The sequence below is a fragment of the Panthera onca genome, chromosome F2 (assembly GCF_046562875.1).
Source record: "Panthera onca isolate mPanOnc1 chromosome F2, mPanOnc1 haplotype 2, whole genome shotgun sequence".
NCBI classification, from domain to species: domain Eukaryota; kingdom Metazoa; phylum Chordata; class Mammalia; order Carnivora; family Felidae; genus Panthera; species Panthera onca.
Window position 1 is genome coordinate 16,694,061 of NC_138356.1, and position 22,180 is coordinate 16,716,240.

A 22,180-nucleotide genomic window follows, 5' to 3' on the forward strand; every position below is an offset into this window, starting at 1 on the left:
ATAAAAATTTACTCTATGTTTTTTCTTCTGAGAGTTTTATAGTTTTAGTACTTATAATTAGTTCTTGGATCCATTTTAAGTCCTAAAGATCAATTTCATCTTTTTCTGTGTGGCTATTCAGTTGTTCTAGCACAATTACTGAAAAGGCCATTCTTTCCCCCTTGAATGGGCTTGTCACTCTTGTCAAAAACCAAGTGACCACAGACACATGGATCCTTGACTCTCAGTTCTACTCCACTGATCTCTATGTCCCCGAGGTAAGTACTTAAGGACCATAAGTGCCAGTATCATGCTGTCTTGATCACTGGTGCTTTGCAGGAAGTTTTGAAATCAGAAAGTATGAGTCCTCCTGCTTTGTTCTTTAAGATTGTTTTTCATTACTCTGGTCCCTTGCAATTCCATTTAAATTGTCAGGTCAGCCTATCAATTTCTACAGAGAAATCAGTTGGGATTCTGAAAGAGACTATGTTGCATGTGGAGATCCACTTGAGGAGTACTGACACCTTAACAATATAAGGTCTTTTAATCTATGAACATCAGGTATTTTTCCATTTATTTGGATCTTCAATTTCTTTAAACAATCTTTTGTAGTTTTCAGAGAATAGTTTTGTACTTCCTTTTGTTAAATTTATTCCTAAGTATTTTATTCCTTTTACTGCTATAGAAATGGAATTGTTTTAAGTTTGTTTTGGGGTTGTTCATCTCAAGTGTACAGAAACATAACTAATTTTTGTATACTGATCTTGTATATTAATAATATATTATTATTAGTTCTAATAATTCTTTAGTAGATTCCTTAGCATTTTCTATATAGATCATGTCATCTGTGAATAGAGTTTTACTTCTTTCTTTCCAATCTGGATGAGTTTCTTTTTTCTTGCCTAAATGATCTGGTTAGAACCTAGAGGTTCTGACCTCTAGGTTGAATATAATGTTGAACAGAAGTAGCATGAGTGGATATCCTTGTCTTGTTCCAGCTCTTATGAGGGAAAGCAACCAGTCTTTTACCATCAAGTACGATGTTAGCTGTGGGTTTTTCATAGATGCCTTTTATCAGGTTGAGGAAATTCACTTCTATACCTAGGTTTCTGAGTGTTTTGTTAGGAAAGGATGTTGGATTTTGTTAAGTGCTATTTTTGAATATTGAGATGATCATGTGGCTTTTATTGTTCTGTTGCCATGGTGGATTACAATAATTGATTTTTGGATGTTAAGCCAACCTTGCATTCCTGAGATGAATCCCACTTGGTTGTAGTGTATAATTCTTTTTATATGTTGCTATATTCAATCAGTATATTGTTTAGGATTTTTGTGTCCATATTCATAACAGGTATTGTTCTACAGTCTCCTTGTTTTTTGGGTTTTTTTGTTGTTGTTGGGTTTTGGTATCAGAGTAATACTGGTCTCTCAGAATGAGGTGAGAAGAATACTGTAAACACAACTTTTCTGAATAAAGGAAAACCTTACCAATCAAAATAGAAACATGAATATTGAGGCTGATAATACAATTGGAAGTGCCATCCCCAATCCATGTGCAGCAGACACTGTTGATTATATAACCAACATCTACCCCGCTTCTTCCTTAAAGAAGCAGAGCTTTGTTCAGATGTCTAGGCAGCCCTATGTTTCAGAGTATGTGGCTGCAGCCTCAGACCTGAAGAGTGGACCCTGACTGGTCCAAATCAATCATAGTGGTTCCACGCTGCTTACCAGAGACTGTTTGAAAATGGCAATGTGAAACAATCAGGTGTGATGGAAATCTGCTAGAGAAGCCCCATGGGATGAGTTTTGTGCACTTAAAATGCTACAAAAGTTAAGAGACAGCCTTTCTCTTTCCCTGGAAGTTGTCACATCTGAATACATGGAACTGTTAAAGCCACTTTGCAACCATGATAAAAGCTGGTGTGAGGACAACTCCAACATACTGAAGATAGCAAAACAGAAAGAAAGAATATGGGTCAGTGATGCTGCTGCTGAGCTGCTGAATTAACCAAACCTGGAAACACTCAACCTTGAGTCTTCCTGGCAAATCTTCTGTTTAAGCACACTGGAGTTAAGTTTTTTGCTACCTGCAACTAAAAATATTCTAGCTGGTAAAACCAGTTGTGTGCAGGAGGCTGCTCTCATTGGCTCAGAAGAGCCAACTCTGCACCTCTCTTCCTAACAACTCATTCAGTAACATTGCACTGGTAGCTTTGAATCAACCACAGTAATAGTAAGCATACTACAAGAAATCAGCAAGCACCACAAATCAGATCTATTTCTCCTTCACAGACCCAAAGGAATCTTGTCGTTGTGGAAATATATTCCAGGATATTTCATACAAATGGAATCATACACCATGTGATCTTTTGAGTCTGGCTTATTCAGTTAGCATATTTTCTAGGTTCATCCAAGTTGTAGGCAATAAGCATTTTACAAGAACACCACTGGATACAAGACTCTTTCAAATTTTTTTGTTCATGAAACCAACCTTTTTATTCCCATAGTAAAAGTAATATAAAAATTTTTACCAATAAACACTGCATAAATTTGGGTTTCTAATAAGACTTTATTTAGAAAAAAGTCTCTAGCATCTGAAGTATTGCTATAAAATATTTCATAATATGAAAAATTACTATGTAAATTAAAAAACTGACTATAAAACATTATGCACAGTAAGAGGCAGAGAAAAAGAATATATTTAAACAGACAGATACTAGAATTGTTGAGCTCAACACCAATATATTCACATTGTTAGCTCTGGGTGGTAGGATTACAGAGGATTTTTATATTTTTGCCTGTTTTTTCCCCCCAAATTTTCCTTCATAAACATGTATCAACTCAGTCATAAAGAAAAAAATATAAGTCATGCTTTTAAGAGGAAAAAGTTCAATATTTTTTGTTCATGAGCAAATGAAGCCACACTATTTTTTCTTCCACTTGTGTCTGGGAAGAGTCTATATAAACCTTGCTGTATATAAACCTACTGGAAGGTAGCTCCAGTTTTTAAATTGGGTGATTCTGGCTACCATCTAGGGTATTAAGTTATGAACCTATTCTCTGACTACTTCAAGAAGATGTTGTAGTCATAAACTGAATTATAATATGCATTATAAGAGTGCTAAATTCTTCACACATAATCACTTTGAAAATAAAATCTGAGCCAAGGTCTCTCCTATTTTGAAATATACATGTGATCTGACTTGCATTGACTCTTTTCCTAAAGATAATGAAGGAGCATTGACCATGTGTCACAAGATTTGTTTTCTAAGTCTAGAGGTAAATCTTATTAGCCATATGAACTCTGGGAAGCAGAAATCTCTCTGAATCTAAACCTTCTTATCTATTAAATGGGGCAAAGACCTACCCCTTTTCTCTTCATAGGATGAGGTAAAGTAAATGAAACGTCAAGTGAAAGATAGTATTATATGTCACCACTTCATTACATACACATCTTAAGTCTTGTAACAACTGTGCTTTGTACCACTTTGATACAAAAGACAGCCTTATAATAGCAATGTATGATGCCAGGTTTCCCTGGTAACAAGCTAACTTCCTCAATGTTTTAAAGATGTTTGTGTGCAGTGTGTAAAATCTCTTTTCTTTGCTGCTTTACTGTTTCTAACTTGCCTCTAAAAATACTAGGATGATGTAAACAAAAGTACTGCTACCACAACATGATACTGGATGGGGACAGAAAGCCCTAGATCATTTTTTAGTAAGACATATTGTTGCAAAGGTCCTAAACAAAATATTATCAAGTAGAATCCTGAAGAGAATCATATATCTTAACCAAGTAAGAATTATCCCAAGAACATAAGGGAAAGTTAATATTAGCATATCTCTAAGAAAATATACTGAAGTAGATCAAAGGGAAAACATTTTAAGCATCAATAGATGCCCAAAAATGTATTTAAATAATATAACCATTCCCAAATAATATTAATGAAGAAAAAAATAGGCAAAATTATCATGATTTGAAACTGATGCATTGTCTACAGGTGATTATGAAATAAGGTACTCAAAAACTATGGAACAATAATATGGAAAAATATGGAACAATAAGAAAACTCCGTATACAGCTAATCATACACTTAACATAAAAAATCAATAGTTTGCCTATATCTAATTAGTTAGAAAACATAATGAGAGAAAAGATTCTATTTATAATTCCAATGGAATAAAAGTAAACCTTGGTATAACAACAAATGATAAAGGCCTTTATAAAGAAAATGTTAATCTCTACTGAAGGATCTCAAAGAAGACTGGAATAAGGAGATTCAATATTAGTAGTAATGAGGATGAGGAGAAGGAGAAAGGGGAAGAGGAGAGCAGTTTCATCAGTCAGGCGCCCAACAGGAAAATGATGGCACAGAGGGCTAGCAACAGCAGGGAGCTGTTACCACAATTTACTGTGAGACCTGAGGTGAGGGCTCTCAGCATGGGAGAGGGGACCCAGCCCAACGGAAGGTGTGGCCTTAGGGAGACAAACACAACCCTATAGGGTAAGAGGCTTGGAAATATGCCTTTTTTCCTCCTACCCACCCATCTCCTACTAGACCTTCTACTGGCCAAATGCAACAAGAAGCCAGGAGGCTAGAGAGCCTGGAAAATGCATTCCACAGAGGTCAGACTGCTGGGGCACAGAGCAAGATGGAGAAAGTGAAGATCATATTTGAAGAGGCAAAAAGAATATCCAGCACAACCGCTAGTCGCTTAGCTGTTTACTCTGGATTAATTCTAATAAGGTCAATTTGCCCAAACTACAAATTCAAACAATCCCAGTAAAAATACCAATAGGATATTTTATAGGTAGTGAGAGGGCAGAGGGGAGTTTGTGACTGTCATTAAGTTCTTCTAGAATAATAAACATATATGCAAAATCAAGTAGGGAATAAAAAACATTAAAACAGGCTATTAAGCTATAATAATTAAAAGCTTAATCCTAGCACATGAACAGACTGATCAATGAAACAAAATTAGAATCCAGAAACAGACCAAGTAGATGCAAAATTTTCACATATGATAGAGGTGGCATTTTAAATAGACAGGGAAGGCATTTTAAATAGACTGGGTGGCTCAATCGGTTAAGTGTCGGACTTTGGCTCAGGACATGATCTCACAGTTAGTGAGTTTGAGCCCCACGTGGGACTCTGCTGACAGCTCAGAGCCTGGAGCTGGCTTTGGTTTCTGTGTCTCCCTCTCTCTCTGCCCTCCCCAACTCGTGGGCATGCGAGCACTCTCTCTGTGTCTCTCTCTCAAAAATCAATAAAAGTTTTTTAAAAATTAAAAAAAAATGTTTTAATCTATTTTAAAAAATAAACAAGGAAAACATACATTATTTAATTAATGATTTAGGAGAAACTGGATGGTGAATGGAGGAAAAGACACTAGATCTCTGCCTTATTCCTTACATTACAATAAATTCCAGATGGAGTAAAGATCAAAACATGAGGAATTAACTGTGGAAATAGAATTATGAGAAAAATGTAAAAGACTGTAGGAGAATACAAGAAAGAATATATTTATTATCTTGAAACACAGAAGATAATACACTATGACATAGAATCAAAAGCCTTATAAGGGGAAAATGAGACATTTCACTACATAAATACAAAACTGCTACATAAAAATTTACCATAAAAAGTTAGAAGAGATCAGATAAAATAATACTATAACACGTCTTTATTTTCCTAATATTGGAGTATCACTCTTGTAATACAATAAGAAGGTAACTGGAAGGTACATGTTTAAATATAAATGCCACTAAAATTAAAATATGAGTTATATTTAAAGAGAAGCAAAACAAACCTAATGAGACATTTTTATTTTAACCTATCACACTGGCAAAGATTACAGAGACTGATAATACCTCTGCACCAGTGAGAGGACAACAGGTAATCTGTGCTATTCAAACTCTCCCTGCCCAGCTCAGGAACTAAACAGGTTACAGTGAATTTTCAAATGAGCCCCTCATCATCTGGACTGTCCCCACTCTGAATATCCAAATCTCAGGAAGTAAAGAGATTTAAATAACATCACATCTCTCACTGTACAAACTCTCACACTACACATTCTCACTGCGCTAATTCAAGAAAAGGTTTGGACAAGGAATACACTGTGGAAGTGTATACAGAGTTTTGTAGTGAGATTGTAAATTCATGTAATCCTTTTAGGGATATCAAAATTGTAAACACACATAGTTTTTGACCCAAGTCCTTCCCCTTCTAGACATGTATGCCATGGACACACTCACATGGGAATGTAAAGCTACATGTACAGGATATTATCTAAAGCACTGTCCGTAAGAGAGAGAGAGAGAGAGAGAGAGAGAGACATGGACACACACACACACACACACACACACACAAATACTGTGAGCCTAAACATCCTGATTGGCAGAGACATGATTAAATTAAATATAGTACATCCATTCTACGGAATTCATGAATTCCTAGTTTTCTAAACATAACTGATCCTGAGATGAATTCTCTTAAACTAAGGGCCAAAATGTAATTGTAAATATTAAAAATAATTGATTTTCAAGATTTTGACTTGAAAAATAAAAAAAATAAAAGTTTTAAGTTATCTTACATTTGACAAGATTTAAGTTATAATTTCAACTATGCACAAATTTCTTAGACTAAAAAAATCAAGGGTTGACTTTATTTTTTAGTGTAATCTTTTCAACAAAATTATATAACACAACATACCACATCTTTCATGTTTTTCTCTTTAGAGAGGATCACAAAGATCTTGTTTTCAGAAATACTGAATGGCTTCATCCATTTTTCCTAGGAGCCTTCTCTAATCATTTGCTTCAAAAGTCACTGTAATCAAATTAGGCTCCCTTAAAAGCATCTAGTATGTCATCCTTGAGAATTTTCTTTTTCAACTTAGTCTGTATCTTGGAGTTAAGATCACATCCATGAACATCATAAAACCTACATACTTTGCAAGACATGCAATTTCAGTTTGCAAGTGATTTTATTATTTTTGAGCAATAAAACTGACAACAAAGGATCAGGAGCAACATTTGAGTAGGAATTTTAAAAGGTGTGCTTTCATTATTAAAAATTTTTTTCCTAATGACCAATCTAGTAATGTATATATTAATCAGTCATTAAAAAAGGATGACATTATACTAATACAAAAATATCCAAGATTTATGTATTTACAGAAAACATATGATTCCATTTGCTTAACAAGATTTTCATATGTATACATATAATATATATAACACATATCACAATTCCTATATGTGAACAAATTTTCAGGAAAAACATTCAAGAAACTATTAACATTGCTTATCTCTCGGGAATTCAAAAGGAGAGTTTTCTTTTAATTACATTTTACACCCTTCTGAATTATTTAGCTTTCCCATAAGGAGGTATAGTAACTTTTACAATGATGATGATGATGCTACATATAACTAGGTTTTCAATTAAATACATAATAATAATAATCTGCAATTCCAGCTGCCAGTAATTTAAATTAAACCCTAACATCTAAAAGGCATTAAATTTAGAAATCTCAAACACTAATAAAAGAAATTTCAAAAAACATTCTTATGCAATACTCAATTATCTTAATAGTTTTTTCCCCAAATTATTTCAGACAGAACTTGTTCCATTATCCTTTAGAGATAAACAGGAATGATAATTTTGATGTATCAAAGTATACTGCTTAAACAATGAATCAAAAAAATTCACAGATATGTATGTTTCAGATTCCACATTGCAACTAACTTTTACAAAACTACCACTTCTTGAGTTCTGGCATCATATCAAAGAAAAATATCCACAATTATAATTAAAGGCTACTGTTATACATCTCATTTTTCCAACCACATCTGAGTGGGGCCAGATTTTCTTCACATACTTCTGCCAAATCAATTTATTTCAATAACTTGAATGCAGAAGCCTATACGAGAATCCAGTGGTCTTCTATTAAACCAGACACTGATGAGATTTGAAAGGTGTAAAATCAATGCCATTCTTGTATCTTTTTTACTTTGAAATACATATGTAGTTTTTTTCATTAAAAAACACTTATGTTAACATGGAACTGGTATTGTCATTTTTAAATAAGTAGAATTTGACTTTTTTCTCAGTTTTCTTTTCTTTCTTTTTGAGAGAGCATGTGCACACAAACAGTAGGGGAAGAGAGAGAGGGAGAAAAGAATCTTAAGCAGGCTCCAAGCTCAGCACGGAGCCCAATGTGGGGCTCAATCACATAACCCTGGGATTATGACTTGAGCTGAAATCAAGAGCCAGACATTAAACCCAGTGAGCCACCCAGGCATCCCTCAATTTTATTTTCTAATACAAAAAATATCAATACATAAAGCCCATTTAAGCAAAAACTCTGGAGTCTTCAATAACTTTTCAGAATGGAAAGGAGTTCCGACACCCAAAATTTTGAGATCCTACAGACCAAAAGGCAAACAGTGCAAACAATTTGTTTACAATAAGGATGAATGCCCTATAACATGTGGGGGTGGGGAGAATGAAATGTCATAGATACTAAATTTGTCTTTAGATAGAATTCCAGTATTTTTTAAGAAATGAGAAAAACTGTATTTAAAGTTTTCATATTAACCTACATATTTATTTACATTTCCAGTGTCTGCCTTTCTTCCTATGGATCTGAGTTACCATCTGGTATAATTTCCTTCTTTTAGTATTTCCTATAAGGCAGGTCTGCTTGTTACAAATTCTCAGTCTTTGCATATGAATATATTTATTTCACCTTTATTTTTCAAAGATAGTTTTGCTAAATATAGAATTATTCATAGACTTTTATTTTTCTTTCAGCACTTTGGATATGTCATCCCATTCTAGCCTCCAGTGTTTCTGATGAGAAGGCAGTAATTAATCACACTGATGCTCCACTGTATGTAGCCAGTTATTATTCTCTTGCTGATTCAAGATGTTATCTTTGTCTTTTAACAGATTGGCTAGCCTGTTTCTAGGCACAGGTCTCTTTGTATTTATCCTACCAAAGTTCAGTGAACTTCTGGATGTAGTAAGTTTTTCATCAAATTTGGAAAATTTTCCAAAAGGCTATTTTCTGTACCTTTCTATCTCTCTCTGCATTTGGGGCTCCCATTACAGATGTGTTCTATGCTTGATGTGTTCCATAGATCTCTAAGACTTTCTTCCTTTTTCTTCATTTTTCTGCCTTTCATATTGAGTCATATTTATTAGTCGGCCTTTAAATTTGCTGATTCTTTTTATTGGCACCTCAAAACTATTGCTGAATCCCTCTAGTGAATGTTTCATTTCAGGCATTGCATTCTTCAAGTCTAGAATTTCCATTTGATTTTTTAACTTTTTAGTTTGGAATAATTTAGATTTATTTACAGAAAAGTTGCAAAGACAGTACAGTGAGTTCCTATGCTTCACCCAGCTTTCCCTAATGTTAATATCTTACATAAGCATGGTACAATGTGTCAAAAGTAAGAAATTAACATTGGTTCAAAACTGCAGACTTTATTCAGATTTCATCAGTTTTTCCACTAATTTTTCCTTTTTCTGTTCCAGAATCCAATGCAGGATACCACATGGCATTCAGTCATCACATCTCCTTGGTTTCCTCTGATCTGTAATAATTTCTCAGTTTTTCCTTGTTTTTCATAACCTTGACAGATTAAGAGTACTGATCAGGTGCTCCTATAGAATGATCCAGAGTTGTACTTTGTCTGTTTCTTCTCATGATCAGACTCAGGCTGTAAGTCTTGAGAAAGACTACTACAGAGGTGAAGTACCCTCTCATGACATCGTATCAAGAGTGGCTTTTGTTTTGTCTTGTTTGGGTTTAGTTATTGTTTTAATTAGTTCTATACCCTTATGGAGAACCTGCATTTGTTGACTTACTGATGTTGTAATTCCCTTTATTTAAACATGGTTCCCTTTAGTTCTTGTAACAAATTTTTAATTGTTGAAGTCTTTATTAAATCCAAATTTGGGGACATTCAGAGACAATTCTTTTCTCCTGCTTTTTTTTTTTTTCCCGTGCAGGACTCACACATCACTGGTTCCTTACATGGCCTGTAATTTTGTTGCTGCTGTTAAACCTAGAGATTTTATAAAACACAGCAACTCAGGATTATTTTTTTCCCACTTAAAGGTACTGTTGCTGTTTTGTTTACTTCTTTCATTTTGTTTAGTATCATGCCTAGGGTAATAAATATGCAAAATCTGTCTCCCTGTGGTATGAAGTCACTGATCTCTCTGTTCACTTTTATTTTAAATATATTGTTTTTATTTTTAGGCCTAGCTTCCTAGAGGTTACCCCTTTGCATCACTTAGGGGTCAGTTTGTGAGGAGACAGAGTTTATTTCAAATACCTCAAGCCACTAAGGCTCCTCCCCTTGCCAATGGGTATGTGTGTGGGTAAGACAAACTCATTTGTAGTTCAGTCTTTTTTCAAGTTTGCCCCAGGTTTACCTTTCCATTAGAGCCCTTTCAAGTCTCCTAGGTGCATGAATGCAAGCAACTTCAGGGTCAGTCAAAAGTATGTGAATACCTTGGGCCTTCCCAGGTCTTTCCTGTGCTTATGCGCAGCCTCAACCAGGAATGTTTGCCTCAGATAGTACTGCAAGCCCCTGCCATGCAAGCGGAGCCATTGGCCCTCCCTCACACTTCTGAAAATTCTCATCACACACAATGCCACTGGCATCACTGGCCACTCTAAAGAGCTGACCCTCCTTTCAAATTGAGGTTGTTATGCCTTGCTTCTTGCTGGCAGAAACTCCAAGCCAATCAAGCTGGGTCAGAGTGGGGTGGAGAGTAGTCCCAAGCTAGAAAGCCACAGGTTCCCATTTCTCTTACTTGAAGTTCAACAGTGTAACACTTTTGAAAGTTTTATACAATTGGCCTCTGGTCAATCTCCAAATTACTGAAATGATTGCTTTAGAAAAGTAATGTAGAAATAAAAATTCTATTCAAATATTCATATTGTTTGAACCAGTAATCCCAGTTATACAACACCAGCCAAAAGAACTCCCCCCTGCCCCCGCCAAAATATGAAAAAAGCTGTGTACAGCATGTTCCTAACAATGTCAGTTCTCTTTTTGTGCCTCCCTTACAGCTAGATGGAGCCCTGTGACTAAGTTCTCACCAATGCCATCAGAGTGGAAGAGATACCACAACTTCCTCCTCATCAACTCCAGAGTAAACAGCCCTGAACTTCTGGTCTTTCTCCTTCCCAAAGGCCTAAGTTTGCGTTGGTAGCAACTCACAGACAACCATGACAAATGGATTCCTGTATTACTTCATGGAATAGAATCACTTCACCAGCCTGTACCTATTTCCAGGCTATTATATCACAACAAAATAAAATGTTATATTACTAAGTGACATTACAAATGCATGCTTTTAAAAGAAATACATTCCAAAAGGCTATAAAATTAAATATACTGATTCATCACAGCTACCTTAAAATATGTATGTAAACACAGTAAATACATAAAAATAACAATGTCATGGTGGGATTATAACTTTTCTTTTTCAAACTTCCAAAAGTACTGTTTAAATTACTTTGATAATTTCAAAGGTTGAAACTGTTTAATTAAATTGGTTAATTAAATATTTTGAAATCCAAATTTAAGGAACCTTTATCCTATCCACTTTCATACTGGTATAAAATGGATCCTCTGGCCAAAGTTCAAATCCATAGGGCCTGGTCTGTAATCCAGCCATTGTGTTCTTTCTTTAATAAATGAAAAACTACCTATTCGTATCCCTCAAGGGCACTACTAGCTAGGAAACTTAGCTAAATAAGACTGACTTCATATAACTCAATAAACTTTTTCTACTTAAAGAAAAACTTTTTGCTTCATCTTTTATATTTGTATTTCTTAAGAGAAAACAAAGTTTCCATGTAAGGGGATATACTGGAAACTGACCCAACAAAAAGCTTTATGCCTTTTCTCACCCAACAGCTTCCCTCAACCTAAAAATATATCTGAAGAAGGATGAAAGTGGCTTCACTATGAAAAGCACAGCTTTTAAGATTAAAGCCCCTCCCCCCACCCCAAAAAACACAAGAAATTGAAACAGCCCAGCTCAAAGAAAGCAAAATAGAGCGGCTAAAAACTTTGCTGTCCTCTCATATTTGAAACTACGCAGTATCTCCAAAAATGCAGCTAATTTATACAGGATCTTGAGATTTCCAAGCTTCCTAATAATTAAAGGTATGAACAAGGGAAATGTACCGAACTATACAAACTATAACTACACATATGTCTAATTATTTAAAAAGAGATGGCCCTGACTCCCTCTAACAAGATGTACCACAAAACATTACTTCTAGAGCTACACTGTTCAATGAATCACTAGCCACTTGTAGCTACAGAGTACTTGAAATAGTGCTTGTCAGAATCAAGATGTGCTCTCCATCCTCAGAAAATTAAAAATAGACCTACCCTATGACCCAGCAATGGCACTGCTAGGAATTTACCCAAGGGATACAGGAGTACTGATGCATAGGGGCACCTGTACCCCAATGTTTATAGCGGCACTCTCAACAATAGCCAAATTATGGAAAGAGCCTAAATGTCCATCAACTGATGAATGGATAAAGAAATTGTGGTTTATATACACAATGGAATACTACGTGGCAATGAGGAAAAATGAAATATGGCCTTTTGTAGCAACATGGATGGAACTGGAGAGTGTGATGCTAAGTGAAATAAGCCATACAGAGAAAGACAGATACCATATGGTTTCACTCTTATGTGGATCCTGAGAAACATAACAGAAACCCATGGGGGAGGGGAAGGAGAAAAAAAAAAAAAAAAAAAAAAAAGAGGCTAGAGTGGGAGAGAGCCAAAGCATAAGAGACTGTTAAAAACTGAGAACAAACTGAGGGTTGATGGGGGGTGGGAGGGAGGGCAGGGTGGGAGGGAGGGCAGGGTGGGTGATGGGTATTGAGGAGGGCACCTTTTGGGATGAGCACTGGGTGTTGTATGGAAACCAATTTGACAGGAAATTTCATATATTAAAAAAAAAAAAAAAAGAGTGAAAAAAAAAAAAAAAAAAGATGTGCTCTCCAAAAATATATAAAAATATATCAACATATTTTAACACTGATTACATGTTATTATTTTGGATATAGTTGCTCAAGTTTATTAAAACTTTCTCATGTTTCATTTTATTGTTTAAAATATGGCTCCAGGAGAACTTTAATTTACATATGTGGCCACACTATATTTCTATTGGATATCCCTGGTGTTACACCTGAGCAAACCAGCCCAGTTTCTAACAAGCAAAATTTTACAACCAGTTTCTTTTGGTGTAGTACTCTCTAGTTCTATGCTTTTATCCTAAAAACAAAAAGGGTATGTTGACCTAGGATTATGTACCACACGGTATTGAAGATAAGGGCCGCCTATAGTCATCTGGTTATTCAACAACAGGGGTCTAACCTGTTATCACAACCAAGGCCCCAGGAGAAATCCAGAGACTTTTATAAAGTTCTAAACAGGCTGGAAACCAGTCCCTCACTCTGACAATGTCATTTATCAGCTTTATATTAGGGGATATGAATACCAATACCACTTCAAGAGGCTCTCCACAAATCCTCTAGTCATCAGAGAGTTAAAAGTGACCACCTTGAGATGGTTTAAGAGGATTTAAGACAGAATGGACTAGCTTGCACAGCAGGGTGTGAGGCCGCACTGTGGGAAGGCAGAGAGAGGAGGGAGTGTGAGTAAAGCAGAAAGCTGGACTCACTAGCACTGGGTCACAGACAGGACCTCATAAAGGTCTAACACACTTTTTACATCTGCTGAGTATCTACTTTGTGTGAAGCACTAGGTTTAACACAGCTAAATAAACAATGTGCACTCTTAAGGAGATCACAGTCTAATCAAACTGAAGTCAGGACAGGTCAGCGTACAAGGCCAGCTGTTCTGACAGTTAATCCTGGGCTTCAACCTTAAGGATTGAAATCAGAGTTGGCTAATAAAGTCAAATCGCTAGACAAAAAGCTGCAGCAAAGTAGACTCAGGAGACAAGGAAGGTTATGGTTAAATGGGTCTCATGGTGAAAATGGACTCTAAGAACCCTTTGAAATTTTACATATGGGGATGTGTGTGTGTGTGTGTGTGTGTGTGTGTGTGTGTGTGTGTGTAAAAGAACTCACAGCAATCGACAGATGCTCTGAGGTAGTGGTCTCCAAACTTGTAATGCATTTATTTATGAATTATACACATTTACTTTTATGTACTCTATGCGACATGAATAAAATTAGGATAGAAAATAAGGTTAGAAATAAATATAAATAAAAGTCCTAAGTTTTATTTCTATATCTTCAATAGTTTTTCTTTCATAGCCCACCACATGAATCCTACTCTAAAGAAACGTAAAAAACACCACTGATGGGGAAATTAGTGTGGAAACCTCGACAGTTATTAAAACTACCCCTCAACTAAAAATGAGCTGGGGCCAACCACAAAAATTCTTGGTCACTTCCAGGAAGTTTTTCTCTGAAAATGGAGAATTTTCACTATGAAACAAAGGAAAAATGAAAAGGTTGGTTGCACATATCATGTAATATATATTTTGCTTTTATCTTCCAATTGTCCTTTTTTATGTTAATATTTTAAACCATTAAAAAACCTTTTAAATATCAGACAGAAATTATCTTTAAAAATTGAGATTTTAGAAAAGCTATGTAAAATGGGTCTTATGTTCCATTTTTCTTATTAATACAAAATTTGAGGTAGTATCACTAATTTTTTTTTAATTTTTTTAATGTTTGTTTTTGAGAGAGAGAGAGAGAGAGAGGGACAGAGCGTGAGCGGGGGAGGGGCAGAGAAAGAGGGGGACACAGAATCTGAAACAGGCTCCAGGCTCTGGGCTGTCAGCACCTAGCCCAATGTGGGGCTCGAACTCACCAACTGTGAGATCATGACCTGAGCTGAAATCGGACACCCAACCGACTGAGCCACCCAGATGCCCTAGTATCACTAAATTTAAAATATTTACTTGAGGGAGAGATTGTGTGCTGATAGTTTTTAACAGTGAGCATGCTTCAGTAGTACATCCAGAAGATTTCAAGTCATTAATTTTCAATATACTTTTCTAAGCATAAAATTTCTTCCTCCAATGTCACATTCTCAGCTCTAGAAAAATAGGCAATGGATATAGACAAGTCACAGAAGATAGGTATCAGGTAATTAATAAACATCTAATACAAGTTTAATATCAACAAAAATCCAAGAAATGGAAACTAAAAATATCAGCAACTTATGAAAAGGCACTCATATGCTGCTCATGGAAATATAAACTGGTATCACTTTATCACTTCTTTCTGGAAAGAAATTTGACAGTATGCTCTGATCTAGTAATTACATCAGGAAATTGTTTCAAAATTTAGAGAAAGACTTGTATATGAAAATGACATTACAATATTTTATATCGGTACAGAAAACGATTGGATGAAAATGTTCTAAAATGTTAACTATTTATCACTGGGTGATAGGATTACAGACAGTGTTTACTTTCCTCTTTCTTCTTTGTATTTTTTTATATATTCCATTTTTTAAATAATAAGCACATATTAACTTCAATCCAAAGAAAAATTCAAGTTTCTTTTTAGAATTCCTTTTAACAAGTATCACCTAGTTCTTCTTAAAGAAACAAATACGAAGTGTCTGCTATTTCCATTCAAAATGGAGAGGGCTCCTATTCTAATTTTTTATTTTTACCTCCCCCTCACCAAAAAGCATTCAGCAGCCTACTCCAGTACAGCAGACAGGGGCTCTAGTCAAAGACAGATCTAAGTTCAAACCCCAGAAACACCATTTACAGTTGTGTTACTTTGGGCAACTTTTCTAAACCTCAGTGAATTTTTAAATAAGATTACATAAATTTAGAGATTAAGATAGCTCCATACCACAGCGGCAGCTCAGAAAGAGTATAAAGATGAAGGTGGAATTTTAAGGGGAGGGTGTAGGTGGGACTATAAACTGAAATTACAGGAATACAATTTGAGATTCATCCCAAAGAGAGATATGGTGACATACGATCAGACATGGCAGCATGAGACTAAAAGAGCAAATTTTTCTTCATTCTTCTGTATTGAACACTTCCTGTATGTTGCATGCTAGGGACATGGCACTGAGCTGGGTAAACAAGATCCCTGCTTCCTGACCACACAGTCTGTGGTAGTGAGGTGGGGAGTGACGTGGGGAGTGAGGTGGGGAGTGAGGTAGGGGTGGAAGCCAGGCAGAGGCAGACAAATGAATTGAGTTAGTGTTGTATGCCATAAATAAAACAAGGTAAAAGGACAGACGGGGGAGGGGTGCCGTCAGGGAAGATTCCTCTGCAGAGTGGACTGCGACTTGAAGGACGAGGAGCCATGGCAAGATCTTGAGTCTCAGAGAAGAGCAAGAGCAAAGTCAAAGATGGGCACAAACCTGGCACGTTCACAGGAAGAAGACCACTGTGAAAGAAGAGGGGGCTGAAAAGTTGGCAGGTACCAGATTATATGGGGCCATAACATGAAAAGGAGTTTGGATTTTATTTTCACTGTGAAAAGAACCCACTGACGTTTCGGCAGTGGCATGAGCTGACTGCATTTAAAAAACTACTTCAACAGATCTGTGGAGAAAGAATTCTAGTGACATGACACTATCACAGCAGGCCAAACATGCCTTGGGCTGGGCAGGACTGACAGCACTAGTGGTGGTGGAATCAAGCAGAATCACCACAGAGGCTGTTTTCAGCTCCATCTTTCAAACCAAGCACAAAGGTCTTTCTAAAACCCACCTTGGTTCTCCCAGTTCATCTGTGCCGCTACTCATCTTCGTATACGGTCCTGATGAGGACACATCAGTACTGCAATTACAGATTTACATAGCTCCTTTTCCTACTGGACCAAGCTCCAAGAACCAAGGCAGGAAACCGTTTTATTCACCTGTGACACACCTAGCAGAGTACCTGGCGTATAAAAAGTGCTCAGTAAGTGTCTGCTGATGGAAAGAATGAACAAATACATTTAAAATAATCAAAGCCATTTGTATCCATTTCCTAGGGCTGCTGAAGTAACAAGCTTTGTGGCTTAAAACAACAGAAACATATTTTCTCAGTTCTGGAGGCTCCAAGTCCAAAATCAATGTTGGCAGGGCAGGGCCATGCTCCCTCTGAAGGCTTCAGGGAAGGATCCTCCTGTGCCTCTTGGGAGTTGCTGGTGTGCCCTGGCAATCCTTCGCATTCCTGGCTTGTAACCTGCATCATTCCAAACTCTGCTCCATCTTCAGGGGGCCTCCTTTCTTGTGTGCATCCTCTCCTCTCAAAGACACCTGTCACTGGACTTAGGGCCTGCCCTAATTCCATATGACCTCATTTTTATTATATCTGCAAAGATCCTTATTCCAAATAAGGTCACATCCTAAGGCTCCAAGTAGACATGAATTTTTGGTGGACACTATTCAACCCACTACACCATTCAACACCATGGACTGCCTTTTAAAGTGGTAATCTTCTCATCCTAAAAATGCACAAGCAAAAACTGAGTAGCCAAAATCTGGATGTTCAACAGAAGAGATTTCTACATTGCCTTTGTAAGTCCCTTTAAACCTTTCTGCTTTCAGTTTACTCATCTATATAGTGAGGAAACTGATTTCTATAGTCTCTTCTAACATTAATATTCTATGATTCTGGGCCATAAGTTTTCTTGATGACTTTTCACATTTTATAAATGTTATGCTAATGTAGAGACCCTCAAATACTTGAATAAATTATAACAGAAAGCTTACCTTCTCAGTTTTGAAACAGGCAAAATACTTTTTTGTAAACTATCTGCCGCCAAAGTTACTTACTTTCCCCATTAAAAATGCAGTGTATTCCTCCATACATCAAACCATTACACTTCCATTTTAATAAACCACTTTGAATACTTACTATGTGCCAGTGAACAACCTACTTCTGACCCATCTATTTATACTTATTAAATTATTAGCTAACTAGACCTTTCTTCATTATTTCTATATAATAGGTCATTTAATGGTAAGTTTTAAAAAAAAATAACTTTACTGATTTCCCTTATTACGAAAGTGATATTATTTTTGTTTAAAAAAATTCACGAGTACAAAGATATTAAAATTAGAAGTCCCAGTCCCAAAGATAACCACTGTAAATATTTTGCTGACCAACCTATCAGACTTGTACGTATGAATACATTGGTGAACAAAATATCCTTCATGTTTTTATTTACAAAAATCAGATGTTATGTAGAAAGTTACATAAACAGGTTAATACAAATACTACTCTGCAGCTAGCATTTTCTGCAAACTGTTATGTATATTTTTCCAAAACAAATATGGATATAAGGCATCATTTTACTGGGTAGAGTTTCATTATGAATTAAAACAACATATTCTAACCAACCGCCAGACTGGTAAGCACTGAAATAATCTAAATATCCATCATTCTAATGTTGCAAATTGTTACCAAAATAACCTATGAATATATGTTTTAGCAAATTTTTGCAACTGTCCCTTCAGACAAATTCCAGAACTGCAGAAAGGGTAGCATTCATACTTAAAATTTTGATTTGTAAAGACCTACTACCCTACCCAAAAGCTGAATCAAATAATGCTCCCAGCTCCATATATAAGAATACCCATTTTCTCATACCCTGGTAACACTGGGTTTTATCAGTCTTTGCCAGTATGAAAATATGTTTCCCCCACCAAGAATATTTTTCTTTCTTGCTTTCTTTTCTTTTCTTTTCTCCCATTCATTCATTCATTCATTCAGCACTTCCTTTATTACTAGCAAAGCTAAATATGTTTTCCTACATTTGTATTTCTTCCTGGAGCTGTGAGTCTTCTGCCAATTTTCTAATGAGTAGTCTTTTTTTTCCCCTATAGATCTTATTTCTATTGCCCTGTTCAAAGAATACCTCAGGTATAAGGCAAAGATGTTTCCTCTCATCATTCCTTTTCAATATTACACTGGAAATCCTAGCTAATGTAATAAGACCAAAAAAGGAAACACAGTATAGATTGGAAAAGATGACATAAAACTATCTTTGTTCACAGATGACATAACTGTCTATGTAGAAAATCTGAAAAAATGGAGCAGGGGGTGGGGGAAGTCTCCTAGAACTAATGAGCAATTATAGCAATGTTAAAGAGCAATAAACGAAATTTGAAAATTGAAAACACAATACCATTTACACTAGCACTCCCAAAAATGAAATACTTAGGTATAAAACTAACAAGATATGTACAAGATCTATATGAGGAAAATGACAAAACTCAGATGAATAAAATCAAAGAAGAACTAAATAAATGGAGAGATATTTAATGCTCATTAATGAGAAGACTCAATATTGTCAAAGTCTTCCCAACTCGATCTGTAATTTCAATGCAATCCCAATCAAAATCCCAGTAAGCTATTTTGTGGATATCAACACACTAATTCTAAAGTTTACATAAAAAGGCAAAAAGATCCAGAGTAGCCAAGATAATATTGAAGAGGAAAAACAAAATTGGGAGGACACTACTGGACTTCCAGACTTACTATAAAACTACAGTAATTAAGACAGTGTGGTATTAGTGAAAGAACAAATAGATCAATGAAACAGAATAGAGAAGAACCAAAAAACAGACCCACAGAAATATAGCTAACTGATCTTTGACAACAGAACAAAGATAGTCTGAAGCAAAGATGGTCTCTTCAACCAATGATCCTGGAACAACTGGACATCCACATGAAAAAATGAGTCTAAATACAGACCTTACACCCTTCACAAAAATTAACTCAAAATGGATCGCACACCTAAATATAAAATATAAAACTATAAGACTCCTATAAGAAAATGTAAAAAAAAAAAAAAAAGCTGGACTTAAATAAAATTTAAAACTTCTGCTCTACAAAAAACAATATTAGAATGAGAAGACGAACCACAGAATGGGAAAAAATATTTGCAAAAGACACATCTGATAAAGGATTGTTATCCAAAATATACAAAGAACTCTCTTTTTTAATGTTTATTTATTTTGAGAGAGAGAGCACAAGCGAACACACGAGCAGGGGGCAGTGGGCAGAGAGAGAGGGAGAGAGAGAATCTCAAGCAGGCTCCTCACTCGATGGGGGCTGGATCTCACAAATGGTGAGATCATGACCTGAGTCGAAATCAAGAGTTGGTTGCTTAACTGACTGAACCATCCAGGCACCCCTACAAAGAATTCTTAAAACTCAGTAATATAAAAACAACTCACTTAAAAAATGGGCCAAAGACCTTAACAGACACCTCACCAAAGAAGATATACAGATGGCAAATAAACATAGAAAGATGCTCTACATCATATGTCATCAGGAAAATACGAATTAAAACAATGAGATACCACTATACACCTATTAGAATGGCTAATCCAAAACACCAACAACACCAAATGTTGGGTGAGGTTGTGGAGTAACAGGAATTGTCATTCATGCTGGCAGGAACGCAAAATGGTATAGCCACTTTGGAAAGTAGTTTGGTGGTTTCTTATGAAACTAAACATGCTTTACCTATATGACCCCACAATCACATTACTTTTGTATCTACCAAAAGGAGTTGAAAACTTATGTCCACAAAAAATCTGCAGAGTAAGTCTGTAGCAGTTTTTACTCATAAGTGCCAAAATTTGGAAGCAACCAAGATGTCCTTCAGTAGGCGAATGGGTAAGTGGTGGTACATCCAGACAACACTATTCAGTGCTAAAAAGAAATGAGCCATTAAGAAAACATGGAGGAAACTTAAATGCACATTATTAAGTGAAAGAAGCAAATCTGAAAAGGCTGGGGACTGTAAGAACCCAACTACATGACATTCTGAAGAAGGCAAAATTAGGGACAATAAAAATATCAGTAGTTGTTACGGCCTGGAGTTGAGGAATAATTAGGTAGAGCACAGAGGATTTTAAGACAATGATAATACTCTGTATATTATTAATGATGAATACATATAATTACATATTTGTCCAAATTCATAGAATGTACAACACCAAGAGGGCAACCCAACGTATAGTGTGGACGCTGCATGATTATATCAATGTAGGTTCATACAATAGTAACAAATGTACCACAGTCTGATGTGGGGTGTTCATTATGGAGGAAACTATACATGTGTTGGGGCTGGAGGTATCTGGAAAATCTCTGTACATTCCTCTTAATTGTGCTGTGAATCTAAAACTGATGTAAAAAAAAAGTCTTTAAAAAATGTTTGCCTTTTGGAATAACTTCACTGTTTTTCTTAAAATGTTCACTATGAAGAATTCGGGGAAAAAGTAAAATGAAGTAAAAAAAATATTTAAAAATTCCATCACCCACCATTTCATACATAAAAGGCTACAGAATGAGCAATTTATAGATCAGGAATATCATTTTATTCCTCAATGTAAAAAAGTTTTACTCTTAGTTTTTAAAGTATAGGTGAAATACAACCTTCCTTATAAGAAAAACCTTTCTTTATAAAAAAACCTTCTTTTATACATAAATCTCATTTCAGCAAATCAAATGGTATCATTCCAACTGGCCCATTATAATTTCAATAATGGCTTTGCTTTATCTCTGATTATGTTTTAAGAAGTAACTCAAACATGTTTTAAATTGAGTGTGTTTGTACTCTAACTAGTTCAAATAATCACTGGACTATATAGATGCTTTGCTACTCAATAATGTTCATTAAAGAAAGATTGCTATTTAAGGAAATTACAAAGATCAATCCTTTTACAAGGAAGCAGGGGATATAGTAAGAAAAGCAACAAAGTTGGGAAAAACAAATTTTTAAAACTCTAACTTCTCTACTTTCTAATGGTCAGATCTTGGAGAAATCACTTAGCCTTTCTGAATCTCAACCATCAACTCTTTAAAATGATTTATAGGGTCCCTTTCAAGGACTGATACCCTGATTCCATTTCCAAGGAAGTCATAGAGTGATTAAGTATGAAGACCTGGGATCAGGAGCAATCAAAAACCAGAAAAAAAAAACCAACGTTGATTTATGAAGTATTTCTGTATACCTGCAGAAAATGGTAAAATACAGCAAAAAGATAAGAATAAGATGGAATACAGTAAACCCGTGGTCTACCAACTGTGTCATGCATGTATAACCCTTAGAAGTACATGAGCATGGGGCGCCTGGGTGGCGCAGTCGGTTAAGCGTCCGACTTCAGCCAGGTCACGATCTCGCG

At 35.7% G+C, this 22,180-nt stretch overlaps 1 protein-coding gene across 4 annotated transcripts in view; it reads right to left on the reverse strand.

The window, feature by feature from the left end:
• PDE7A (phosphodiesterase 7A) overlaps nucleotides 1–22,180 on the reverse strand; it is a 165,413-nt gene that overhangs the window by 104,657 nt on the left and 38,576 nt on the right. The window contains exon 1 of one of the 4 annotated variants that reach the window (XM_078441958.2): nucleotides 16,764–16,907. The exons of the other annotated variants lie outside the window; for them this stretch is intronic. The gene's annotated coding sequence lies outside the window, so the exon portion shown is untranslated. Of the gene's footprint in view, nucleotides 1–16,763; nucleotides 16,908–22,180 lie in introns of those variants that run through there. 4 annotated transcript variants of the gene reach the window in all.